Below are 25,753 nucleotides of genomic sequence, written 5' to 3' on the forward strand. Positions count from 1 at the left end.
AGGGATGTAGATCGACCGGTAAATTGAGAGCTTCGCTTTTAAGCTCAGCTCTCTCTTCAACATGTTGGACTGGTAAAGTGTCTGCATCACTGCAAGACCCTGAGATACTTGAACTTGTCCACCCTTTTCATGCTTAGGACCATGGCCTCAGAATTGGAAATGCTGATTCTCATTCTCCCCACTTCACACTCAGGTATTAACCACTCCAGTGTAAGCTGAAGGCCACCACCTGATGAAGCCAACAGAACCACATCATCTGAAGATAGGAACTGAGGGACACAATAGAATGCCTTCTCCAAGTCCACAAAACACATGCACACTGGTTGGGCAAACTCAAATACACTCTGAAGTATCATCGAGCAGGTAAAGAACTGGTCTAGTGTTCCCTGACCGGGACGAAAACCGCATTGTGTCTCCTGTATTCAAGGTTCGACTAACAGACAGACTCTCCTTTGAGGGACCCTGGCATAAATCTTCCCAGGGTGGCTGAGGAGTGTGATTCCTCTTATAAATGGTAAATGGCCTGTACTGGTATAGCGCTTTACTAGTCCCTAAGGACCCCAAAGCGCTTTACACATCCAGTCATCCACCCATTCATGCACACATTCACACACTGGTGATGGCAAGCTACATGTAGCCACAGCCACCCTGGGGCGCACTGACAGAGGCTCTTATAATTGGAGCACACCCCCCAGGGCCCCTTCTTGAAGATGGGAATCACCTTCCCAGTGTTCCAATCCAGAGTTACCGCCCCTGATCTTCACGCAACATTGTAGAGGCGTGTTAACCAATAAATCCCTACAACATCCAGAGTCTTCAGGAACTTAGGGCAAACCCCGTCCACCCCAGGGACCCTGCCACCAAGGAGTTGTTTATTAACTACCTCAGTGCCTGAAAGCTGAAGGCTCAGCTTCCGTTAGGTGTGGCATCTAATCAAGCAAGCACAGCAATTAAATAAAAAGTGCACAAACATCTGGGTCATTCCGGGTCCTTTTGTCCACATCCGTTTTCCTTTTAAATACTACAAGTAAGCCTCCTGTCTGAGAATGAAGAGCTCTCCACGAGGTCTTTTGATAAAGTTGGGCTGAGCCTTCAGCTGCAGAACGCTTTATCAGCCATATTTTATTAACTGATAAAAGTGTGTTCAAGGTTCTGTGTGATCAGTGATTAATCAGTCATTAATGATGTTGTTTGCTTCAGGATTAATTTTTAATTTTTGAACTAGTTGCTCAAAAATCCCAAGGAAGGAGAGAGAGAGAAAGTACTACTACTACTTATACAAACTTCCATCCCAAAAGCTTTTACAGGAACAAGCCCAGAAAAAAACGGGACAAGGAGTCATTATCAGCCAGGATATATCAGATTTTATTATTTTAAAAGAAAACAACAAAAGAAGGTTTGCAATAAAACTAAAACATCACAATGAAAGGTCAATGTACCTTTAATGGTGCAACCTGCCCGACATGTAACAATCACCTGATAACTTGCTCTCACCAGAAGAAAACAGGTGTTTCTTGTTTTAAAAAACCAAATCCACCCTAGATAAAAACAACCCCACGGGAACACTTATCACATGCACTAAGCGTCTCTGTCGAGCCGACAGCGCTCTCACCAAAGGAGGTAAGACCCGCGGAGGGGGACTCTGTGTTTACACCGACGATGCCTGGTGCCGTGACCCTGTTGTGGCTTTCGAACACTGTTCACCTCTGCTGGAGCATATGATCATCAAGTGCAGACCGTTCTACCTACCGTGGGAATTTTCAGCCATACTGTTTGTTGCTGTCTTATCCCTCCATGCTCCAATAACAACAACAGGAGTGAGGCACTGAATGAATTGTATCAGCATGTCAGTGAGCAGCAGACGGCCCACCCAGATGCTTTTCTTGTCCTAGCAGGTGATTTCAATCATGCAGACCCAAAGACTGTGCTTCCCAAACTGCATAAACACATTAAATTTCCCACACAAGGAAGCAACATTTTGGACAATGTTTTCACCACCCTTTGAGGAGATTATAAAGCCCTCTCACTCCCCAACTTTGGTGCCACTGCTAATGCCAGCATACAGGCCCCCGGTCAGAGTCACCAAACCAGTTTGTAAGCAGGTACGTGTGTGGCCAAAAGGGTCCTCAGAGGCACTGCAAGACTGCTTTTCCACCACAGACTGGGAGATCTTTAAACAGGCTGCCACATACGAAAACACCACAGACCTGCAGGAATATACATTCACTGCCTACATCTCAAAATGCATCGATGATGTCACAGAGACCAGGACCATCACCGTACAGTCCAATCAGAAAAAATAGCTCACAGGTGAGGTCTACAGGCTCCTGAGGGTGAGAATGGCAGCCTTCAGAGCTGTTCCTGGGTGTGCACATCTCAGAAGATCTCTCCTGGTCAGAAAACACTGCATCACTGGTTAGAAAAGCCCAACAGCGACTCTACTTCCTCTGCAAATTGAGGAGAGCAAGAGCATCAACCCCTATTATGAGAAGCTTCTACAGAGGCACCATTGAGAGTATCCTCAGCAGCTGCATCACTGTGTGGTATGGCTCCTGCACTGGGTCCTGCTGAAAAAAGTTACAACGGGTAGTGAGAGCAGTGGAGAAGATCGTGGGTACTTCTCTTCCCTCCCCCCAGGACATCTACTGTACCTGCCTCATCCGGAAAGCCCTCTGCATTACAGGTGACTCCACTGACTCCATCCAACAGCTTCTTCAGTTTGCTGCCATTAGGAAGGAGACTGAAGAGCCTCCGGGCTGGAACTAAGGAAATGAAGAACTTCCTGATTCTTTTTGTAAAATTATTGTTATATAGTTTTTACCCCTCAGCCTTGAAAGGCTGATGGGGTATTGTTGTTGCCCTGCCAGGCGTGCAGGTGGCGACAAGCACACCCGGTTTTGGAATACAATAAGTTGAGATCGAGGCAACATGACAGACAGTTTCAGTTCCACTGAAATTCCAGCAGGTGCCACAGAGGTACTTGTTGGTTCATGTTCAATGCTTGTTGAACAATCTGGTTACAAAGAGAGAGGCATAAGGTAGAGCCACGGGTATGTCTGTGTTTTCATGTCATTTCAGTCCTGAATGATGAGGTGTAGAATGGGTATGTTAATGGTATTAAAAGACATAAAGCAGGACTGGACATTGTTACCACATAAGTACTTCCATAAGTACTTCAGTTAAGAGTCACAGGTCTACCTGATGTCTTGATGCATGCTCAATCATCCAGATAAGAAAATCCAGGCCCCTGGAGGTGCCAAAAGCCCTGACCTGTTGCTCCGCCTGCACCCAAGCCTCGGCCACTTTAGGTGGGAATTCTGCTTGTGTCTTCTAACGCTCACGCTCCAGCCTCGGCATCGCCATTCTGCACGCCAGAGGTTCAGCTGTTTACCCCTCCAGCTTCCTCTTCCCAGGGGAAGCGGTGCTCACGCCGTTGTCACTCTGTTTCCACTGAGCAACTTCTGGTGGTGAGTTATAATGACTGTTTTTCTCACACTCGTCCTGAACCCATAAACATTAGAAACTTTGAACTCACCCCAGAGACTTTTTGGACTCCTTCTTGGATGATGAGTTGGACTGGGAGAACTTTTTTGGCTCTTATACCCACCCTATGTGTTCTGTTGATAGTTTTTCCAGTTTGGTTTTGTATCTACTCATGCTAGCAATAAAGCTGGGTTTTTTTAGTTTACGTTTTGCATCCTGGATCCTCCCTTCCTGCTGCCACACAAATGTAGCAAGTAAAAGCCACCGAGTAACCGCTAAGGGCCTCTATACTACTCGTGCAAACTTTCAGGCCCAAAGCTCTTACAGGAACGAGCCCAGAATAAACGGGACAAGAGGGTTAATATCAGTCAAATACATTAAAATTTGTTATTTTAAAAGAAAACACAAAGGGTTTGCAATAGGCCTAAAACATCAAAATAAAAAAGGTCACTAACGACCACAATATAGTTTTATTGGTGCTACCTGCCAGCAATGCAACTATCACCTGAGGGCTTGCTCTCCCCCGGCGGTCCCAGATGCTCGTTGCCTTAAAAGAACAAATCCACCTAAATAAATACGTGCCCAACAGAACACTTATCGCATGCACTAAGTGTTTTAGTTCAGGCAATAATTGGTAGCACTAAAATCACTCTTAATAAAACTTATTCACCGCAAATCCACACAGAGCACCTCTAAAAGACCTAATTCCTCCGTAAGAGCCCAGCTCAGGGATTGCACATTGCCCGACTAATATTGCACCAGCCCAGTACAAATAAAAACAAACCCAGCATAAAAAAAACAGTTTTAAAAGGTGACCCTACTCTAAAACCAACTTGGGAGAAAAACGCAACGAAAAGAGAAGGAGGAAAAAACAGTGACGAATTCACATGTGCAGCCTGTCCTGCAGGAGGCAATACAATATAAATTCGATTGTAGTGCATAAATATACTTTTTTTTTTTTTAATGTCAAATATATTAAGTTAACATACCTCCAGCAGACAACTGTGTTTGCTGCACATCTGGCTTGTCTTCTAAAATCACAACTAAAAACATCAAATACAATAAACATCAAATACATTTCAACGAATTTTTTAAAAAAAAGCACTAAAAGAAAAACAGCCTGTACCTCGAACCTCTGCTGTAGAGGTTTAAAACAACCATTGGTGTAGAAGACAATTAAAACTTCTCAGGCTCTTCACCTACTCACACAACCATTGTTCACAGCCGCTCATCAGTGCAAATGACAGAAGAAGTGCACCTGCTGCTACTTCCTCTTTTATACCCTCCCTTGGGTCCCCTGGGTCCTAAAGCCTTCCCCATTACAATTGCCCCCTTTTTGAAAGGTTACCGTCCCGGTGACCACTTATTGCCAGGGCCTAAATACATTTTGGGGTAAAACATTATGGACAAGAGAGCTCTGTGAATCGCTAGTGAGAACAGCAGCAGTCTGATTTACTGACCGTGGGATATTAAAGGGGTTAGAATGCTTTCCTGCTGCACTTCTTTTAGACCTCCCCTGAACTCTTCCTGAGTCCTGTGCTAAAACATTCTCCCTATTATCAATCCCACTTTCCTCTGCCTGTTCTGGATCTATGGACACAGGGTTTATGTTACTGGATTCTATGCTCCTAGTTTCCCTAACGGGCTCTGGAACAGATACCGAGGGTGGCTGATCTTGGGGTGGGTTTGGAACAAGGGCAAGCACAACTCCATCAACCTCACTGTCATCATCTGGTGTGTCTAATGTTGACTGCCGGGGTGACTCAACTACCAGCCCTGGGTCAGAGAGAGGATATTCTTCTGGAGCAGGTGCTACAATACCTGAGGGTATTACTCTCAACTCTGCCCGATTTAAGTTCTTTTCTGGACCTGAATGATCTCTAGGGCGTATTTTGTAAACCCTGCCTTCTTTGTCCATACTCTGCACAACAACATACACCACAGGATCCCAGGCATCGTGGATCTTATGGCGGCCTAAAGGATGACTTTTCCGATAAACCAGAGTACCTGGGGAGAGAAGGGAAGTAACTGTTGGCTGAAAATGTTTATTTCTCCTCTCTGCAGCTTGTTGGAATTGTTCTTTCACATGCACATAAACTGAACTTAGACGTTGTTGATGCTCCTCAACCCACTCCTGTGCAGATCTAGACACAGGTTCCAACTGGGAGGCCCCCAATAAGAAGTCAACGGGCAACTGGGGCTTCTGACCAAACATCAGCTCGTAAGGTGAAAAGCCGGTGGACTGATGTTCTGTGGTATTGTAAGCATACAATACCTGTGGCAAGTATTGCGGCCACTTTCTTTTCTTATCAGGAGGGAGGGTGCGCAACAAATCATGGAGTGTTCTATTAAATCTCTCGCATTGTCCATTGCCCTCAGGATGATATGGCGTGGTCCTGCTTTTGTCTATGCCATACAGGTGGCACAGACGGAATCAATCAATAGCAATGACTTCCAGGGGTTTAGAAGCCACCAGTCCCCCCCCCCGAATGTGCGAACTTTTGGTTTCACAGCCTTTGCCAAGACACAACGATCGCACTCCTGACAATATTTCTCAATGTCACATGCCATGAAGGGCCAAAAACACCTTTCTCTCACCAGGCTGGTAGTGCGTCCAATGCCTTGATGCCCATGATCATCATGTAAACTTCTCAGGACCTCTGTTTGCAAGCACTGGGGTAACAACAGTTGAAACAAAACTTGGCCATCACCAGGTGTCTGAACTTGACGATACAATGCACCTTCCTTCAACTTGATTCTGGGCCACTGTTGCACCAACTTTCTCACTCCCATACTTACATTACCCATTTCCTGCTTGGTAGGCAGCCTCCCCCTTTCCCAATAGTGTGAAAAAGGGCCAATTACCTTGTCAGCAGCTTGAAGGGATATTAGATCAGCTTTAGGTCGGGATGGAAATGCAGCTATGGCTCTACACGTAGCGGCAACAGCATTTCCCAGTTGACCTACATCTGTTTGATCTTGCACTTCCTGTGGAACCTTCAACCCTGGAAGCAGGCCAGATGGACTCTGTGGATGCAGTTGCCGTGACAATGCATCAGCGTTGCGATTGCTGGGACCTGGTCTATATTTACTCTCAAAGTTGAACACAGCTAGTTCTGAGGCCCATCACTGCTCTATGGCTCCCAATTTAGCAGTCTGCAAATAGCTAAGGGGATTGTTATCTGTGAACACAACAAACTTATTTCCCAACAAATATTCACTGAATTTTTGAGTGACAGCCCATTTTAGTGCCAAGAATTCCAACTTTCTAGAGCTATAATTGGACATATTCCTTTCACTAGGTCGCAGGCCCCGGCTAGCAAAAGCAACTGGGCACCTCTTTCCTTCTTGCTCCGGAGATAAAACTGCCCCTAAACCTGCCTGGCTAGCATCTATCTCAAGGACAAAAGGTTTAGCAAAATCTGCATATGCCAATACTGGGGCACTAACCAGCAGCCTTTTTAGTGTTTGGAATGCATTCTCACATTCCTCCCTCCAAAGGTGACACATTGCCCCACTGGCACCACGTTTCTTCTTGGTACCTCCCAACTCGCCCACCAGCCGGTGGAGCGGGGCAGCATACTTGGCAAAACCTTTAACAAAACGCCAATAGTATGAGGCAAATCCCAAAAATGACTGTAGCTCTGTACAAGTAGTCGGTCGTGCCCACTCAGCCACTGCACTAATCTTAGAAGGGTCAGTTGCCACCCCAGAAGCAGATATCACATGCCCGAGGTATTGAACCTCTGGCTGGAAAAAGTGACATTTCTCCAGCTTCAACTTTAGATTGTGCTCTTTGAGGCGCGTTAAGACCAAGTCAAGACACTCCAGATGCTGCTCAAAGGAGGATGAAAACACAACAATATCATCCAGGTACAATAAAAGGGACTGGAAACTTTGATCCGCCAAAATCCGCTCCATTGGCCTCTGCAAGGTGCTAGGGGCATTACAGAGCCCAAATGGCATTCGATTAAATTCGAAAAGACCAAAAGGGGTACAGAAAGCAGTCTTTGCTTTGTCCTTCTCGGCCACTGGTACTTGATTATACCCACTTGCAAGGTCCAAGGTAGAGAACCACTGTGCTCCCGTCAGGGCATCTAATGACTCCTCAATACGGGGTAATGGATAAGCATCTTTCCGTGTCTTGGCATTAAGCAAATGGTAATCAACACACAGCCTAATCTCTCCGTTTTTCTTGAAAACCACCACAATCGGAGAAGAATAAGGGCTACTGCTTGGACGCACTACCCCCCGATCCAACAAATCTTTAATATGGGCTTTCACTTGTTCATACTGAGAGGGTTCTGCAAATGACAGAAGGAGAGCACCTGCTGCTACTTCCTCTTTTATACCCTCCCTTGGGTCCCATGGGTCCTAAAGCCTTCCCCATTACACAAAGATCATGACACGGGGCTATCAAAATTGCATAATTTTTATAGTTTGTTTGGTGTCAGTTTGTGACACAGGTATTGATGTCATTGCGTATAAAAACAATAATTCAAAATTTAAGTAAAGTATGATGCCTCAGGCCATGCTTGAGAACAATACCACCCAATAGAATTTTATTTCAGAGTCAGTCAGCAGTGCCAGATATACATGCCGAGTCTTCCCTAACATGTTTCTAAGGACAGGGGACTCCAGTAGGTGAAGGGGACAAAGAAGTGTGGAAGTCTTTGAAGAGAAGTCAAGAGATCTTTTGAGTTTATTTATTCACAAAGCAGAAGCATAGTATCTTTATTAGTTTGGAAATGATCAAAAACTTGTTTTGTGGCCACATTTATTATTTTTAGCTTTCTTTAAATTACCCTAAAGTCAGTGAGCTATTGACACTGCAAATGCTTTGGTTGCAGTGCTGAGTTCATACAACTTTAAAGATAGCTGAAAGCTGTTTAATTGTTTCTGTTGAATTAGAAAATGCAGAGTATGTCAGCCATCAACTTAATGTGGTGTTGATTTGATCCAGAGGCTGTAAAAGAATTCTTAATTCATCAATATATTAAAATGCCAAAGTTAAATTCTTAAACAGGCTACTAGACATTTCCAAAAAAACATCATGCTGCACTTATTAACTCTGCCATTTATTGTTAAAAAAGAATCTGGCATTTTTCTTTTCTTTTTTAAATGCTTGTTTTTGTTGAACAGAAAAATATGCGACCACTGAGAATGAAATAAAATGCTGACTTATGAGCAGGAACTATTTGATAAAACTTGGTGGTGGTGCATTTTATTCAGTGTACTTCTCTTCACAATGACTGATCCCCCATCCACATTTCCACTTTAGCGCAGACAAAGATACCTTAAAGTTACCTTACTAGCCTTTAAACGTAAAGGATTATTTAGTATTTCAGAGACAGATATTTCATTCAAGGCAGCATTAGTACTGTTGCTTCACAGTAAGAAGTTCCTGAATGTGATTCCACCACCTGGCTGGGGCGTTTCTGTGAGGAGTTTGCATGTTCTCACTGGGTACTCTGGCGTCCTCCCACAGTGCAAAGACATGCAGTTAGTGGGGTTAGGTTAATTAGTAATTCTAAATTGGGCATAGGTGTGCCCAATGTGATTGCAAATGGTTGCGAATGGCTCTTTGTGTTAGACTGGTGACCAGTCCAGGGTGTACTCTGCCTCTCACTCTATGGTAGCTGGGATAGGCTCCAGGTCCCAGCGACCCTGACAAGGATGAGCGGAAGAGAATGGATGGATTTCATTCAAGAGTTTTTGGAGACCAAAAACAGAGCTAAAAGTGAATCAGACAACGTTCTATTTTTATAAAAATAATGTTAAATGTTGATTGCTTACCTCATAAATCTTAGTGCTATGCTATAAATCACTCATCCACTCCAAGTAACTGCAACACAATGACTTTATTGTCTCAAAGTTTAGTTTGTGATTAAATTCAAGGGACATTCATGTTCCCTTGTTTTGCTTGTATTAGATTAAGTGACCTTGAACATGAACTTGATTAAGATTAGATGCAGACACAAACAGGGCTGTGGCAGCAGACCATAAGTTCGAAAGCCAGAATCCACATACTAATTTTACAATGTCTTATTACAGGTTACATGTCTCTATTAGCTGTTATCATTTTGAGCAAATGTCAGTTTAACTATCTTTAACAATACTGGTACGAAGACTGTTCATGCTGTACCAGTGCAAAGGTTCCTTCTAATTAATTTCAGAAAATCAGTTCAGTTTCAAACTTTTCCAAAATATCCACATGTGTGGAAAGGGAAAATGGGACAGTCAAGGACTATTTAAACTTCCTGAAGGAATTAATTAAATCATAGATGGAGAGATGCCCCCTTAATCACAAACTAACACCTGATTTACAAACATGTACACAAGGACTGTCCATAAATGGAGTTGGTAAGATTGTCTGAGGTTAAGATTTGCCGCACATAGAGTTAAAATGGCAAAAGAAGAGTGTTGTAAAGATTCATGTTTTTCTTACCCTTTTTTCCTCACTCTCCCTCACCTCACCAGACTTACCTTGTTTCCCTTTCTCACCATTGATTGCCTCTGGAGTTTGCCCTTAATTGCACTCACCTGGCACACATTATATAAGGACTGCACTTACTTACAGCTCACTCTTTTCACTCCCACATGGGGCGGCAGCTTCATCCATTATTTTTAAGTTAATTAGTGATTTCAAGTCCAAACTTTATTTTCTTTTCAGAATTTAGCATGTATGTATTCCTTTAAGTTGAGTTACCACTGACTACAATTCAATAAACCGAGATACTGCAACAGATTGATGACTGTATTATTCACATTCTGACCGGATGAGGCTATGGTGATATCACCCTCAAAGTTTCTTTGAACCTCCTCATTAACAAAGAGACTGAGAAAATTAAGCAAACTTCCACAACTGGAAGCAAAATTCCTCATGGCACAGCTAGCAAAGAATGTGGGTAAGGCTGTGAGAGAGGCAGAGAAAGAACACGGAGAGAGAAAAAATGATGGCTGTTTCATTGCAGGGACATTACATTCAGGATTGACAAACAGGAAACTGAAGACTGCACACGCACGCACACACACACACGCACACACACACACGCACACACACACACACACACACACACACACACACTGCATTAAGCACCCTAGTAACACACATACAAAACATGCACACACATGCAATGATGATAAGCTTAGACACAAACAGGGCTTATCTTTCATCACTGTAAAAACAGAAAAACCTGACAGACACACCTATTACTCATTGTACATCAGCAGGACTCAGTAGGAGCTGCTGAAAATGCAGCTCTAACTTCAAAATTATCTTGAGGGCTATTCAGACTTGACCCTATTGCTGCTGCATTCTGTGTCTCCCTTCTAGAGCAAAAACTCTGTTCGCTGCTCATTGGTTATGGAATCACTGTATAACTGGAAATGCCAGATAACAAAGTAAAAAAAAAAGTGTACTGTGCTAAACCCAGCTCCACAGATATTTTTAAATCTGTTCACCCAGACCGGACCTACAGGACACACCAATGGATAAATCTGATCTGGTGGTCCTTGTGGATGATACACCATCATGCAGCACAGGCAGTGGTCATGTCTTAGATATATATGTGCAATATCCCCCGTTTTTCCCCCTCATTATGATACGTATCACATATGTCCCCATGCCACTACCAGAGATGGGCAGTAATGCGTAATTCGATTACTTTTTTCAAGTAACAAGTAGATTAAGGGATTACTATTGCAAAAAAGTAATTAGATTACTGTTACTTTCCCGTAAGCATGCTGCGTTACTGTGTTACCAATCGGCGATTTTGTTTGTGAGAGTGTTTCGTGACAATGACGTAAGCACGCGTGACGTTCGTAGTAACAGACGTGTGCAGATCAAAAATGGATAATATATGTACTGACTTTACTTTGAGTTTGATTCCGTAAGAAGTGACAAAAACATTAGCGTCTGCTGTACACTGTATGGGAAGAAAACTTCCTTTTACAGCAAAACCCCCCGTAAACTTCTGAGCCAGTACCTAGCACGCTGCCACGGGAATGTGAAATTCACAGAGAAACCCCCAGATCCCCCCCACTGACATGACCGCTGCGGTACCAGGCAAACCTCCGCCTGTTCCACTCCTGCTAAACAGGTGAAAATAGATTTAAGAACCACAGGACTCAGTGCCGCTGTCTTTAATTTTATTTATTTTCTGCTGTGTTTTACTTGCATGTATTTGAAAGAGTGAGTGTAAACACAAAACATTATTTTATTTTAAAGAAGATAGGTTTAAATGTTAAAACAAATTTCTTCAAGTCAAAGACTGTATAATTTAGTTTTTGCTTGATGCAGCGTGCATAAAGTTAAAAGATTAAAACTAATAAAACAATTTTTAAAAAGACATTTCCATTTGATTCAATTTTATATGATGGATTATGCAGGGAAAAAAAGAATTAGGCTGAAAGGTCAATTGCTTTATTAAGTATTCAGGTTGTGTATCAAGTTTTTAAAAAGGAACTATGTAACTACTTAATTTTGAAAATAAGTAATTAGTAAAGTAACAGGATTATTTTTAGGAGAAGTAATCAGTAATTAGTTACTAATTACTTTTTTCTTGACTTGACCAACACTGGCCATGTGGGCACAGTAAATGGCTACCTTTGGGATGTTTTCAACAGCTGTCATAGTGTTCATTGATGATGCACTGTTATAGATTTTACCTAACTAACATAATGTAAAAACCATAAATGACTGCATGACCTGCAGATACTTTGAGTGGGCAGCAAAGCATCCATCTGTCACAGAAAATCCAGACCCAAATAAGGATGATGTATGGTGGTTCTGTGCAAGTGCATATCTGTGTCTGATCTGACCGCTAACCTGGATTATTTGTGGCTCCTTTTTCTAGGTTACATTGCCAACACATAATGATATATAGTCTTTTATTGTATCTGTAGTCTGATCTAACTCCATACTGTGGAATAAACTTCAGTCTGTACATAAGAAAACAACCCCTCAACAGACGTTTTACTGTATCTTAACGACGGCCCTCACATTATAAGAGAGATCTTAGATAATAAAAGAGAAGTGCAATAATCATAGAAAAGCCAAATGACTTGTAAGTATGTCAAAAGAATTTCATCACAATGAACTCTAAAGCTGCTAAATCCATAAAAGCTTCCACCAACATGATGACTAATAGGAAGTGTATATTAAGACATGATTAACTGAGTAAAACAAATGAAAAAATGATTTATTTTTTTTCCCTCTCTGGTTGAATACACAGGATTATCATAACCCACTAAACACTGGATGTTGGATAGACGTGCAGATCACGTCTATGTTGGGTCTGTCGGTCTATAACCAATTCTGAACATCTATACGATGTCCAAACTAGGTTCACAATTTCTTTGCCCAACCATGACTCAACCTGGATGTCAAGATGATGCTCAACATTTAAACTTCAGTCTGGTTAATTTTATTGGACGTCATGTGATGTCTATGACAGGTGCAGGAGATTTACATGACTAATAAATGTAATATTTCTTTAGTTACAAATATCAGTATTGCTGTTATCAACATGACACGTATGAATACGAATTATTTCTAAACAAACCAAGACATTTATTATTTTTTAACCTATTAATTTATTCAGCTTACATTTTCCTGTTTTTATTTAACTGTTTTTTATTTTAATTAATCAACTTATTTGTTTGTAACCAGGTTAAACTGTCATTTGTTAAAAATGTGTTAAAACATTAAAAATGTTGAAATCCATGTTAGAATGTAAAATAATAATGGTTAAAGTATTTTGAAACATTTTGGAATTCCTTTTTAAAAGAGTACAATGTGTTTAATAACTTTAAAAGAGCATTTGAATTTCATTTTAGTGAGGTTGGTATCCTGTTTTATTGTAAAGAAAAGAGCTTTGTAAGAGGAAATGAATATGGTTGTGATCAGTAGCAGGACTGATGAAAAGAGTTTGTACAAGTGTGTATGAAATGGAGTCTCTGCTCGACAGTCTTTGTCCATGCTCATATTTTGTAAACTGCCTGACATTTCTGCTCCAAATCCACTGAGCAGCCGTTCAGTTTTGTTTTAGCTCAAACAAGCCTGCACCATCTGGGAGATGCCAGCTGATCACTCTGCATTCCTTTACACATTACTGTTTCTGTACAGAAAACATGCCCTCTCTCTGCCTTGTAGTTGACTCTCTTAAGATTCAGTCACTTGTCAGTGATATCTGCAAAAAGAATTCTTCCGGCAGAGATGGTATATCTGCTTTTCTTCTAAAGACCTTTACAGTAGAAGCCACTGTCCAATCAGTAGAGATACAATTCCTCACCCCTGGAAGAAATCCACCATAATTCAAATTCCAAAGAAATCATAGACCAATAAACCAGTTGCTTTACCTCCTGTCATTAACTGATTTAAAAAATTTATGGTCTCTATAAGGAAATCAAATGTAAATTCTAGATTAGATCTACCACAGTTTCCTTATAGGCAGGGGAGGAGCCCAGATGACACAATTGGCAGTATCGCTCACCTGATTCTTAAGCACCTGGAAAATCCCAAGGCCTATGCCCACTGTCAGGAGATTTCCTGTATTGCAACTCAGGTCAGAATAAAAACGCTCAGACAGGTTTAACGTGTACACGGGTGAGACTCGCACCGTGCAATAGTTGTCAGCCTTTTTATTCATAGCATTCTCAGAGACGTACAGGAAGAGATAAAATAGAACTGTGCAGGCTTCCTGTTGAGTCTGCACTTCCCCATTTAAGCCGAATACTGAAAGAGCAAACATCTAGATAATGAAATGTACTTTTAAGCATAACATAATAAAAATCCCAAAATCCTGAAATCTTTTGACACCCATATTTTGTTTATTGAGTTTAGTTCTGCTTTTAAAATTGAATACAAAAAAAAAAAAAAAAAAAAAAAAAGGGAGCCTCATCTGTTTTTACAGAAACTAAGACAGATGTCTGTTTCCATCCTTATTATTAACTAGGTCAGAGGTTCCCAAAGTGTGGGGCCCGCCCCCTAGGGGGGGCGCAGAGCCATTGCAGGGGGGCGCGGTATGAAAAGAAAATTAAAATTAAAAAAAAAAAAAAAAATTAAAAAAAAAAAAAGAGCGTTTGGACACTTTGGACAGGTTTTTGACGGGGCTCCCACATAAACGCAAAGCAGGAGATGAAGCATCGCCAAATATGTTTCCAAACCAACTTCCTTCCAAGCCAAAGACTAGAAAATATGGTGAAGCATATCTTCCCTTTGGCTTCACCTGCACAAGTGCCAAGGTAGGTCTCCCCTGCAAAATTAGTTTCCCTGCGTCGGGAGCAGCGCTGGGCTCTCCAAATCACGGACAAACAGGATCCCACATTCTTGATTTTTAGTTCACAAACACTTCTTGTAATAACTAACTACTCCTGACATTTTGGACATGTTAGCTCTTTATGCAGTAAAGTTACAGTGGGATACAAATAATCTCAGGCTGATCCTGCCGTAATTTGTTCCCCCGGTTCAAATCACGGACAAACAGTATCCCACAGCTGTTTATGTGTTTAAACCCATTTTGCACAGAGAGGCATTTTTTGAAAAATGTATTGATAGAAATGTTGAATATTATTACACAGGAAAAAAAAAAAACAACTACACCTAAAATAATCACACCGTGACGCCTCTGCCTTTCTAAATGCAGGGACAGTAACTGCATGTGTATATGTAAGCGTGTTGTTTTGGAGGAAGGAAGGCTCAGGGTTTAAGTAGTCATTATCATGGACTCATCCGATTAGAATGAGATTAAGCAGTCATCAGTCATTTGCAGGTTTTGTCCTTTTATTGAATAATGGGTAAAGAAAGGAAAGACACATGGACTGCTCTCTCTAAAAAGGACAAAGTATGATTTAAGTAACTCAAAATAATACATGAACTCAGGAGACTCAAACAGAAACTCACCTCAGCTGCCGCCCCATGTGGGAGTGAAGAAAGAGTGAGGGGTAGGTGAGTGCAGTCCTTATATAATGAGTGACAGGTGAGCGCAATTAAGAGCAAGCACCACCCCCAATCAAAGGTGAGGAAAAGAAACAAGGTGCATCTGGTGAAGTGAATGTGCTGAAAGGTGAGCCTTTACAACAGCCGCCCCCATATTTCTACTGAGAAATATGTTCAAATGATTAGAGATGCTCTTTTTCACGAAGCGGGGGTAGAGGAATCAGACATGCTACAGGTCTAATATAGGTTCAGGGGGTCGACCTGGAGGTCGACAACGCAGGCCAGACAGTTCAGGGGGCTGACCATGTAGCCAGCGGTGGCGGCAAAGCAGGTCCAAATGCCAACCGCGTGGGATGCAGCTGCAGGCCCAGACCTGCAGACCGTCAGGCAGTTTTGCAGGTGCTGGGGGTAATTTATGGGGCTTGGCAGAGGCAGGACCAGGTGATCCAGGAGCAGGTGGCGCCCTGACCACTGGCGGTGGAACTGGTGATAGTGGCACTGCAGGTGACGACGTAGGTACTGCTGATGGTAGAGTAGGAGGTGGCTGAATGAAGTCACAGCCATCAGTGGACACGAGGATGTGCTGGAGTGGTTCTCCTGAACCTGAACTGGAAGATGTGAACAAACACTGGGCATGCGTGAAACTGCTCTGGGGTTGGAAGTCTGTGATCGGACCTTGGAGTGTCCATCCTAAGCGGGTTTTGACTGCTCAAGGAGATCCAAATGGTCCATGTCTAACTGGTGCAATAGGCGTAATAAGGTGGGTATGATCAGAGCCTATGAGCAGTAGTGGAGCTGCTTTGTTAATAAAGGGTAATGGGATACCTTGAAGATTCTTGTATCTTTGTTGGAGAGATGATACGGGGTAGGTGTGGTCTGAAAGTGCTAAGTGACTTGTAGCGAAGGCATTAATTGTGTAAGTTTTCTCTGGATGTGCGATGGGAGAAATCTGGAAACTTACAGAAGAACCTTGAATGGTTTCAACTTCTTGATGGACAGTTCTGAGTGATAATTTTTCAGCTTTCCCAGTTAGGTGGAGATGCTGAGCTGCTGATGTCAGAAGCATGGTACGTTGGGAGCCATCGTCAAGTACGGCATATGTTTCAAGAGTTCTTTTGCCATTTCGCAGGAGCACTTTCACAACTTTTAATAGTACACTGAGACAGTGACTAGGTTTATCAAAGTACAGTGTCCTCACTACAGGATTATCTTCAGTTCTAGGTCTCTGATTCACCTCACACAGGATCTGTAGATGTCGTCCCATGCAGGAGGCACATGCTTTCCTCAGATCGCACTTTGCAGCCTGATGAGTTCTAGCACAACGCCAACACCGTTTGTTTGTCTTTATCCAGTTTATTTTCTCATCCTTTGTCTTGTTAATAAACTCAGGGCACTTGCTAATGTGGTGTTCAGGTGAGCAGCAATATGCACATCTTGCCTTAGTCATTATGATGGGTTGTGTTGCCTGTACAGGATCGGCTGGATTTGTCCCATGTAATATTGTTGTGAGTGGGGAGGTGTACTTACGGGCAGGTCATGGCTGGTTAAAGGATGAAACAGGACTGTCCTTTCTTGGTTGACATTTGCACTCCATTTGCAACCAGGACGAGAACAAAGGTAAGTCATACATCATATCTCCTTGTTCCCTGTAAATGTGCCGTTTGAAGCGACTGGAATGCTCTGCGGGCAACTTTTCAAGTAGGCGATCGACATGGGAGCCACAGTTTAGTTCTGTCTGTCCTTGATCTCCCATGCTAAGCAAACCAACTAAAGCTTGCACACGGAGAGCAAAGTTATCCAGAGTCTGACCATCACCTGCTCTGATAGGAGGAAGCTCCAGTATATTCCGTAGCTCTTTCAATGCTAGCTGTCTTGGTTGCCCATAACGCTCATCAAGGGCTTTGAAGGCTTGAGTGTATGGGTCAGGAGCATAGGAAAAGGAAATAGCTAACCATTTAGCTTGGTCTACTTTCAGATGATCGAGAAGGACATGATACTTGAAATGCTCTGTCTCATGAGGGTCAAGCAGGTTAGTAAGGGCCATTCGTAACAGCCTATACTGGATTTCATCTTCACTGGTAAGGTCTGGGAAAGAAGGACCCTCAAGCTTATACACATGTGTTCTAGTGCTAACAGGGTGACTAGAACTAGCAGTAATGGGTACCAAAGGTTTCTCTTCATGTAAGCCATTGGATGTAGCTGGTTGCTGCTTTACAGGAGGGTGCTGCCTTGGTTCTGGAATGCAAACGAGAGGTTGAGCGGGGTCTTCATCTAGAGGAACAGCAGGTTGAACACAGGAAATCTGGTGCGGACCTTGCAGTGATGTGGCCAGGAAATTAAAAGGAGTCTCATCTGGTGTAGGAAAAACTGGTCTAGGCAAACCACTTGAAGGAACTGCAGCATCTAATATTGTTGAATTAGGGAAAGGAGGGCTGGCAGCCGGAACTGCACCAGAGTGGTGGCTAACCTGTGGGGGCTGAGAGGGTGATTGACATGTTTTGATTGATTGATTGAATCTTTATTTTGAACATGTTGAAAAAGTACAACAAAATAGAATTAAAAGAGACAAATGAACAAAGCAAAACAAAAGGAAAACGAGCAACCACAACTCCAAATAACTTTCATGTTCAAAAAGGAGCAGGAAGAAGCATAAGCTTATTTAATCCCACCCCTTTTCCACTATCTAGTATCAATAGACTACAGAAATACCTCCTTGCAATTACATTATATGTCATGTGTATTTTTTTTTTTTTTTTTTTTTTTTTCATATATACATATATGTTTCTATCTATCCATACATACGTATATACACATACGCACATATACACATTTTCAATAACCCCATTAACACCTCAAGGATACACAACCTACAAATATATATATATATATATATATACCCATACCAATATACCCGTGCACCCGCACACACATGAAAATATTAGACAAGAACACCCTATCAAAACTCTACCTCCTCTCTGTACCCTGTAAAAACCATATCCTTAAACCGCTTTTTAAACTGCGCCATGCTCGGACATTGCTTCATATCTTTACTTAGTCTGTTCCACAGCTTCACTCCACACACAGAGATGCAAAAACTTTTTGATGTTGTACGGATACGAGGATGTTTTAAATTTAATTCCCCCCTCAAATTGTGTCCCCGTTCCCTTTTAGAAAACATTTTTAGAATATTGTCAGGAAGCAGGTTATTTATTCCTTTATACATAATTTGTGCAGTAAGAAAATGAACCAGATCTGTGAATTTTAGAATTTTTGATTTTAAGAACAGTGGATTTGTATGATCTCTGTAACCAGTTTTATGGATTATCCTTATGGCCCTTTTTTGTAATATAGAGATTGATGATAGCGAACATTTGTAAGTATTGCCCCAAACCTCAACACAGTAATTCAAATACGGTGCAATCAGGGAACAATAGAGAATGTGGAGTAATTTGTGGTCCAGAATGTGTTTTACTTTACTCAAGATTGAGACACTTCTTGAAATTTTGTTATGAATATGTTTTATATGAGACTTCCAGTTTAATTTATCATCTACAATCACACCAAGAAACTTATGTTCAAGTACTCTTTCAATTTCCACACCATCTATATGAATCTGCGCTTGTGCATTTCTAAGGGAATTCCCAAATAAGATTATTTTAGTTTTACTTAGATTGTTGCTGGATCAATCACTGGGAACTGCTCATGTTGCTGATGTGTTTGGGGAATGGCTTGTAAACCACATACAGATGATTTGCTTTCATCAGATGAGACAGTGTGAATTGAAGATCTGGAGGAACTGCGAGAATGGGGAGGAGATAACTGAATCATAAATTGCCTAATCTCCCTCATCGTCATCAGGAGTTCCCTCATCACCTCATCTTGATTGGTGGGTAAAGGAGCAGGGAATGTCTCTGGTTGTCTTTCTGACTCCCCGTCAGGATCCTGCAGCCCATGTGTGTCTGTGTCACTATGCTGGCATTCTGTTTGACTCTCTGTATCACATCTAGCACTTCTACTTCCAGGGTACTGAACGTCATTGTAGCGACTTCCACAGTCGCTAAAGGCCGGGGATGGAGCTTGTCTCTTTGCCTGACGCGCTGTCAACTTATGCAATAATGCGAAAGGTGGAATTGTTTGCTTATTTATTAAAGTGCTTTGAGAGTTAACAGAGTAATGTGATCATCTCACGATTTGTACTCTTACAACGTCACAGGCTCTAATGTAACAAAGCAAAACATGTTGTGCAGCGGTCAACAAAAATTACGGCTACCCAGCCCTCCTCTCTGTCAAAATCAAACCCCCGTGAATGACAGACTGACAACGCCCATTTATGTCGCCGCTAGCACCCACGTGACTCCCATAACAACCAAACAAATGAAAACCCAGTGATCATCAAAATTCTATATATTTAATTATGGCTCCTACAGTCATACTGCAGGTGGGTAGGAGGTCGCCCTTCACGACCAGAACTTCTCAAATCTTCAGTCAATGGCTGCTGTGAATCCATGATGATAACACTACTCCGGCTCGGAGGACCATGTTTTGGAGGAAGGAAGGCTCAGGGTTTAAGTAGTCATCATCATGGGCTCATCCGATTAGAATGAGATTAAGCAGTCATCAGTCATTTGCAGGTTTTGTCCTTTTATTGAATAATGGGTAAAGAAAGGAAAGACACACATGGACTGCTATCTCTAAAAAGGACAAAGTATGATTTAAGTAACTCAAAATAATACATGAACTCAGGAGACTCAAACAGAAACTCACCTCAGCTGCCGCCCCATGTGGGAGTGAAGAAAGAGTGAGGGGTAGGTGAGTGCAGTCCTTATATAATGAGTGACAGGTGAGCGCAATTAAGAGCAAGCACCACCCCCAATCAAAGGTGAGGAAAGGAAACAAGGTGCATCTGGTGAAGTGAATGTGCTGAAAGGTGAGCCTTTACAACACGTGTAAAACCTGAAGATAGTCAGATTAACAGTAACAGTATTTTGTCTCTATCTGCCATTCTGCAATTCATCTCATGTAAACAATAACGTGGCGCACAGCGTGACGTGAAAAGAGGCACATACCTTTGACGTTGCGTGACGAACTCTGTAATCCTCGTCCACACGTAAACGCAAAAAAGGAGTTTTAAATAATCTCCGTTTTCGGTGAATCGCAACGCCGTTTACGTGTTGACGAAAAGCCCAAACGCATAGAAACAGCTGCGTTTTCAAAAATACCCGTGTAGGTGTGGACGCAGCGTAAAAGAGTTAGTAGTATATTTTATTACTACCTGTAATTTATCGCCGTTTACTTGTATTTGCTTAATTATTTACTAAATGTTTGAGGTGTGAAATAAACCGCAATGGAGTTTGTAAACAAAATATGGGTGTGTGTGTTTGGAGGATGCGTTTGTGCGGAGGGGGGGGGACATTTTTCTTGTAAAAAAGGGGGGCCTGGCAAAAAAAAGTTTGGGAACCACTGGTCTAGGTTTTATTCCTTTTTAACAGATGGAACCCAGAATGCTAGGGATAATAATCCACTCTCCAACTTCTTCCATCAGCACTAATGTACCTCAGGGCTGTTAGCTCATCAGTCTTGTGTACTCTTTATGGAAAAATTTGTACAAGTGGTAATCCCAGTGATTTGATTTTCAAATGTTCTAATGAAACTGCCATACTTAATCTCCTATATGAGAACTCTGATCTCTCGCTGTACTTTACTGAGGCAAACACTTTTATCTTTTTGTGTGATGATCACTATCTAGTCATCAATACAAGAAAAACTAAGAAGATGGCACTTGACCCTTGAGCAGTGGGGGCCATACCGCAGTGCGTGTCTTGGTATTCAGCTGGAATGACCACATCGACAATCTGTGTTCATAGCATTAGCTGTATGTTTTTATGGAGTAAAGGGTGCTTGGTGTCAACCAGAAAGTAATGTTTCTGTTCTATTGGCCTTTACTAAAACCATCATAAGGTATGGGGTATCATTGCAGTATTAGAATCAGAGAGGCTTTATTAATCCGAGACGGAAATTGAGTTGTCATAGCAGCAAATACACAACAAACATCATATAAGATGAGTGAGAATCAGAGATACTGAGAGATAAATATTAAGATAAATAGATAAATATAAAAGTGACAGAGTACAGTATGTATAGGAACCTCTCCGTGCAAGCAAATTATAGGTTGTTGCATCTGTTGCAGTCTCTCATGAATGTGATGGGGAGGACTGAAGACCTATCTCTCCAGTCTACTGTTGAGCTATGAGTTAGGCACAGACAGGTCTGTCAGACCTATTATATATCCTCCATCCTGATTATGAGCTCTTGCCTTCTGGCAGAATATCTGGAGTCCCAAAATGGTGGCTGTGATAGCAACAACGACTTGTGGCCTTGTTTTCACTTTCAAGGCTTTGGGGGTTTTATATATATATGTATGTGTTGGAGGAAATCTCCCAAATAGAAGGCTGCCAAAGTAAAGCAGAGACACAGTGAGACAATATAATCAATCACATGTACATGGGGTGAGCGTCTCAAGAGACAGTCACACAGTACTCTTCTTTATTGCAGGTTATATAGGCATGTAGGTTACACAGCAGACGGAGGCAGTCTCCGCCTGTTCTCAGAATATAGATTGCTTAACTGACAAATGCATATCTTACTAAACATTCTGTCCGTACTATACTAAACGTCTGCTTAAGTGGCATTTTCCGTTGCTCTTTGCACAGGAACTTGTCTTCACAGGCATATGATAAGCATAGGCAAGGTTTCATGTTTATCAGGGTGAATCGTCATTCAGAGTTTACACAATCACAAGCAAAGCATATTTGAATAATAAACAAAATCTTTTCACATTTCCCTCCTGTTGTTTAACTTTCACACTAGTTAAAACACCATTGGTTTATTATCTGTGCATGATTTCTTGCAGCGCATTTTTAATCAGCACGTCATACATTGGTGTATCACAGCATTTCAGTGTCAGGGGGATTATCATCATCTTCGTCCATGGGCAGTGTCAGGTATGCCTGCACATGGACTGCAACAACTTTATTAATCATTGATTGTACACATGGCAAAATACAAGAAGTAAAACAACAGAGTAGGAGTAGAAGAACTCCTACAAAAACCAGTCCTTTTATTAAAAGAGATTTCCAGGAACCACTCAACAGCCGGGTAAGCCAATCTTCAGTGTTCGTGACATAGTCCTGTTGCTGAGCGTCCCTGAGTTGTTTCAGCGTGCGTAAGGCGTCGGTCATGTTGGAAGAGTGAACATTATCTGGAATGTACGTCCTCCTTTTTCAGCCAGAATCATGTCCAGTGCGACTCGGTGTTGCATCACAGTTATGCGCAGGGCATCAATCTCTTCATTTTGTTGATTGTTGATTTTGCATGAGGCATTCAGGAACAGTCCAAAGCGGTAATCCAAAGTTTCAATTCTTAACATGTTCTTTCCGGTGCCCACCCATGGAAACAGTGAGTGGAGGACCTTTTGTCCGGTGGGCCAAAGCTTAAATTCCTCTGGCACATCACTGCCATAGATGGGATCATGTGGTTGTAGTGTGGAGACGTCTCGTCGTTGTCTTGTAGTCTGAGAGCTATTTACAGCTGACATCCTGAAGGTGTGGTCTGAAATGAAGATTGGGGCACAGGTGCCCGTCCATCCGGGTGGCAGTATGAAGTAGGCACGTTGTCCACACAGCCAGGCCATTCCCTGCACCCAGTAGGTGCCGTTGCTGGGCGCAGACGTGTTTACAGGTGCGCCCTCTCCGTTGGTTGCGGTTTGGTTACAGTTGGTGGTGTCGCCTAGGGGTCTGTTGCCTTTGTTTTGTCGGTAGCACATGGAGTGGTTCTTCCCTGGGGTTTGGTCCAAGAACACTGGGAAGTGAATGGACGTGCTCCGATTCGTCACGTTGAAGTTGGTCCAGAAGAGCTGGTCACACGTTCCGTTGTCGAGTCCAGCGTTTTCGACGATGATTACCTCGTATCGGGGTGGTCCCTGAAAGATACTAAGAAAGTTAAGCGAATAGATGATAGAGCTTGTCTCATCAATGATGATTTTCTTGTGTTGATAGCCAATGCCCGCGAAGCTGGCAGCGCACTTGGCTTGTGTTTTATTCATGTAGTTTCCATAAAAAGTGGGATGTGTTGAAGTGCATGGCATGTGGGAGCAGACGTAACATGCAGTGTTATTAGGCTCTCCCTTAGTTCTGTCATGTACGTAGCGGTACCATGTGTTATTCATCCATGGGTGAATGTGGTCTTGTGTCATGTCACGGAAGTGTGAATTGTCATGCGTCCATCTCGTCCGTAGATGGTGCTGTTCGTTTTCTGTACCATCCTCTAGAAACATGAGGAGTCCTGCTGAGAGTAGGAGGACAGCCATGAGGACAACAGGAGTCTTCATGGCGACCAAACACACCTAGGTCCTCAGGTGAGTAGACTACTGGCAAGAAGCAGAGGGCGGGATATACCCGATCAGCCCTCCCTTCACCAGTCAGATCACCTGAAGGTAGGGGTGCCGGCGCCTATGAGTCTGGGCTGTCACTCACTTTCTTGCAGTGGCTTTGGTGAATCCAAGATGGTCTCTCTGCTATCTTACAGGCAGTTGGTGTGGTGATAAGCACTTGGTATGGGCCTTCCCAACGGGGCGAGCTCCAATTCTTTCTATGGAGAACTCGAATCAGGACCCAATCACCTGGCTTCAACCTGCAAGATACTGGAGAAGATTCAGAAGGCAGTTTATTGTTCAAAACAATATCTTTGTTTTCTAGTAGCTTCGACATCCATTCTGCTAGTGTAGTTTCTCTGATTGATTTATCTAAAGGTTCACTTGTGATTGGCAGTGGAAATGGTCTGCCATGAATGATTTCAAAAGGTGTAAGTTTTTGTGAACCTTGTGTTAATCTCATCCACATTTTTACTAGGCCTATGCACTCTGGCCACGGCCTTCCTGTTTCTTCCATACATTTTCTAAGCCTCTGTTTTATTGTGCCGTTTGTCCTTTCTACTAGGCCGGCACTTTGAGGATGATAAGCACAGTGATATTTGATGTTAAACCCTAGTGCTTCAGAGACTTTGCTGATTACCTCATTGACAAAGTGTGTCCCATTATCTGATCTTATCAGAGTGGGGATGCCATATGTTGGAATAAAATGGTTACATAAGCATTTTGCTACTGAAATGGCATCTGCTTTCTTTACTGGATAGATTTCTGGCCATTTTGAGATCAAGTCTATGATCACTAGAGCGTATTCTGAGCCTTGGCATTCATTTAGTTTAATAAAATCCATGTGGATTGTGTGAAAAGGATGGGGTGGTGTGGGAAAATGACCTCTCTTTGGTCTAAGATTCCCTTGTACATTGTGTTTTTTTGGCAAATCATGCATGTTCTGACAAATTCTTTTGCTGAAGTTTCGAAATTTAGAGTGTAAAAGTGTTTTGGAGATTATATCTCCTATCCCTCCTGTTGACGCATGGAGAGTAACTCCATGTGTCACTAAGGCTGCTGTTTTGTGTAGAGATTTTTGGAAGTATTGGTTTTCCTTCACAAGTCATCTCTTAGTTGCGCTCCGCATTTCAGCCATTTCTTTTGCTCAGCTGTGGGAGCTGCTTTTTGTTCATCCTTTGTCAGTAAAATTGTTTCCCTTTGTAATTTCATAGTCATTCTTCTGATGTGCTGCACACTTGCAAATTGCTAAATGTCGCATCACATGAGGAGTTTCCTCCCATGTAAATTACTTGTGTTGCATCAATCAAGCAGAAAGCATCTCACAATTTATTGTATTACCAACTAAATTTATTGTCTGGTCACTGCTTGGTCATACCAGACTCTCTCTGTGTCTTTATTTTTCCTTCTCTGTTTTCACAAACGTTTCACCTATTGTCCTGCAAGCTGGAGAGTTAAATGTCAGTAGTGGGTAAATTCAGCAGTTGATAACAAAACTATTAAGTTTTTCCTGTTTTAACACCAATGTGAGATATAGAGGCGCACATATAGTGTGTGCTCTAGTGTAAGCTGCTCTTCATTGCATGTATGTGTGTTAGTACGCTTGCATGCAGGGCCTCTGGGCCTGTCTCACCCAAAAGGGCATTTTCTTAACAGTTGCCTTTCACTCGCGTGTGTTAAGAAAGGCAAATGTGCTTGTAGCAGTTGTGAGATTATTATGCTGTCATATATTACATTATACCTGTAATCAAAATGAGTGAATCATGATACTGCTGTAGGCCACATCATACTTCTTGTGTAATCAGTATGTAGTTTTAGTTTGCATCACACTTCTGAGTTAAAAGAAAGTGAAAATCATTAGATTTATTAGATAGGTTTGTATTATCCTATACTGCTGATTT

Source organism: Oreochromis niloticus, linkage group LG11 (assembly GCF_001858045.2).
Source record: "Oreochromis niloticus isolate F11D_XX linkage group LG11, O_niloticus_UMD_NMBU, whole genome shotgun sequence".
NCBI lineage: Eukaryota > Metazoa > Chordata > Actinopteri > Cichliformes > Cichlidae > Oreochromis > Oreochromis niloticus.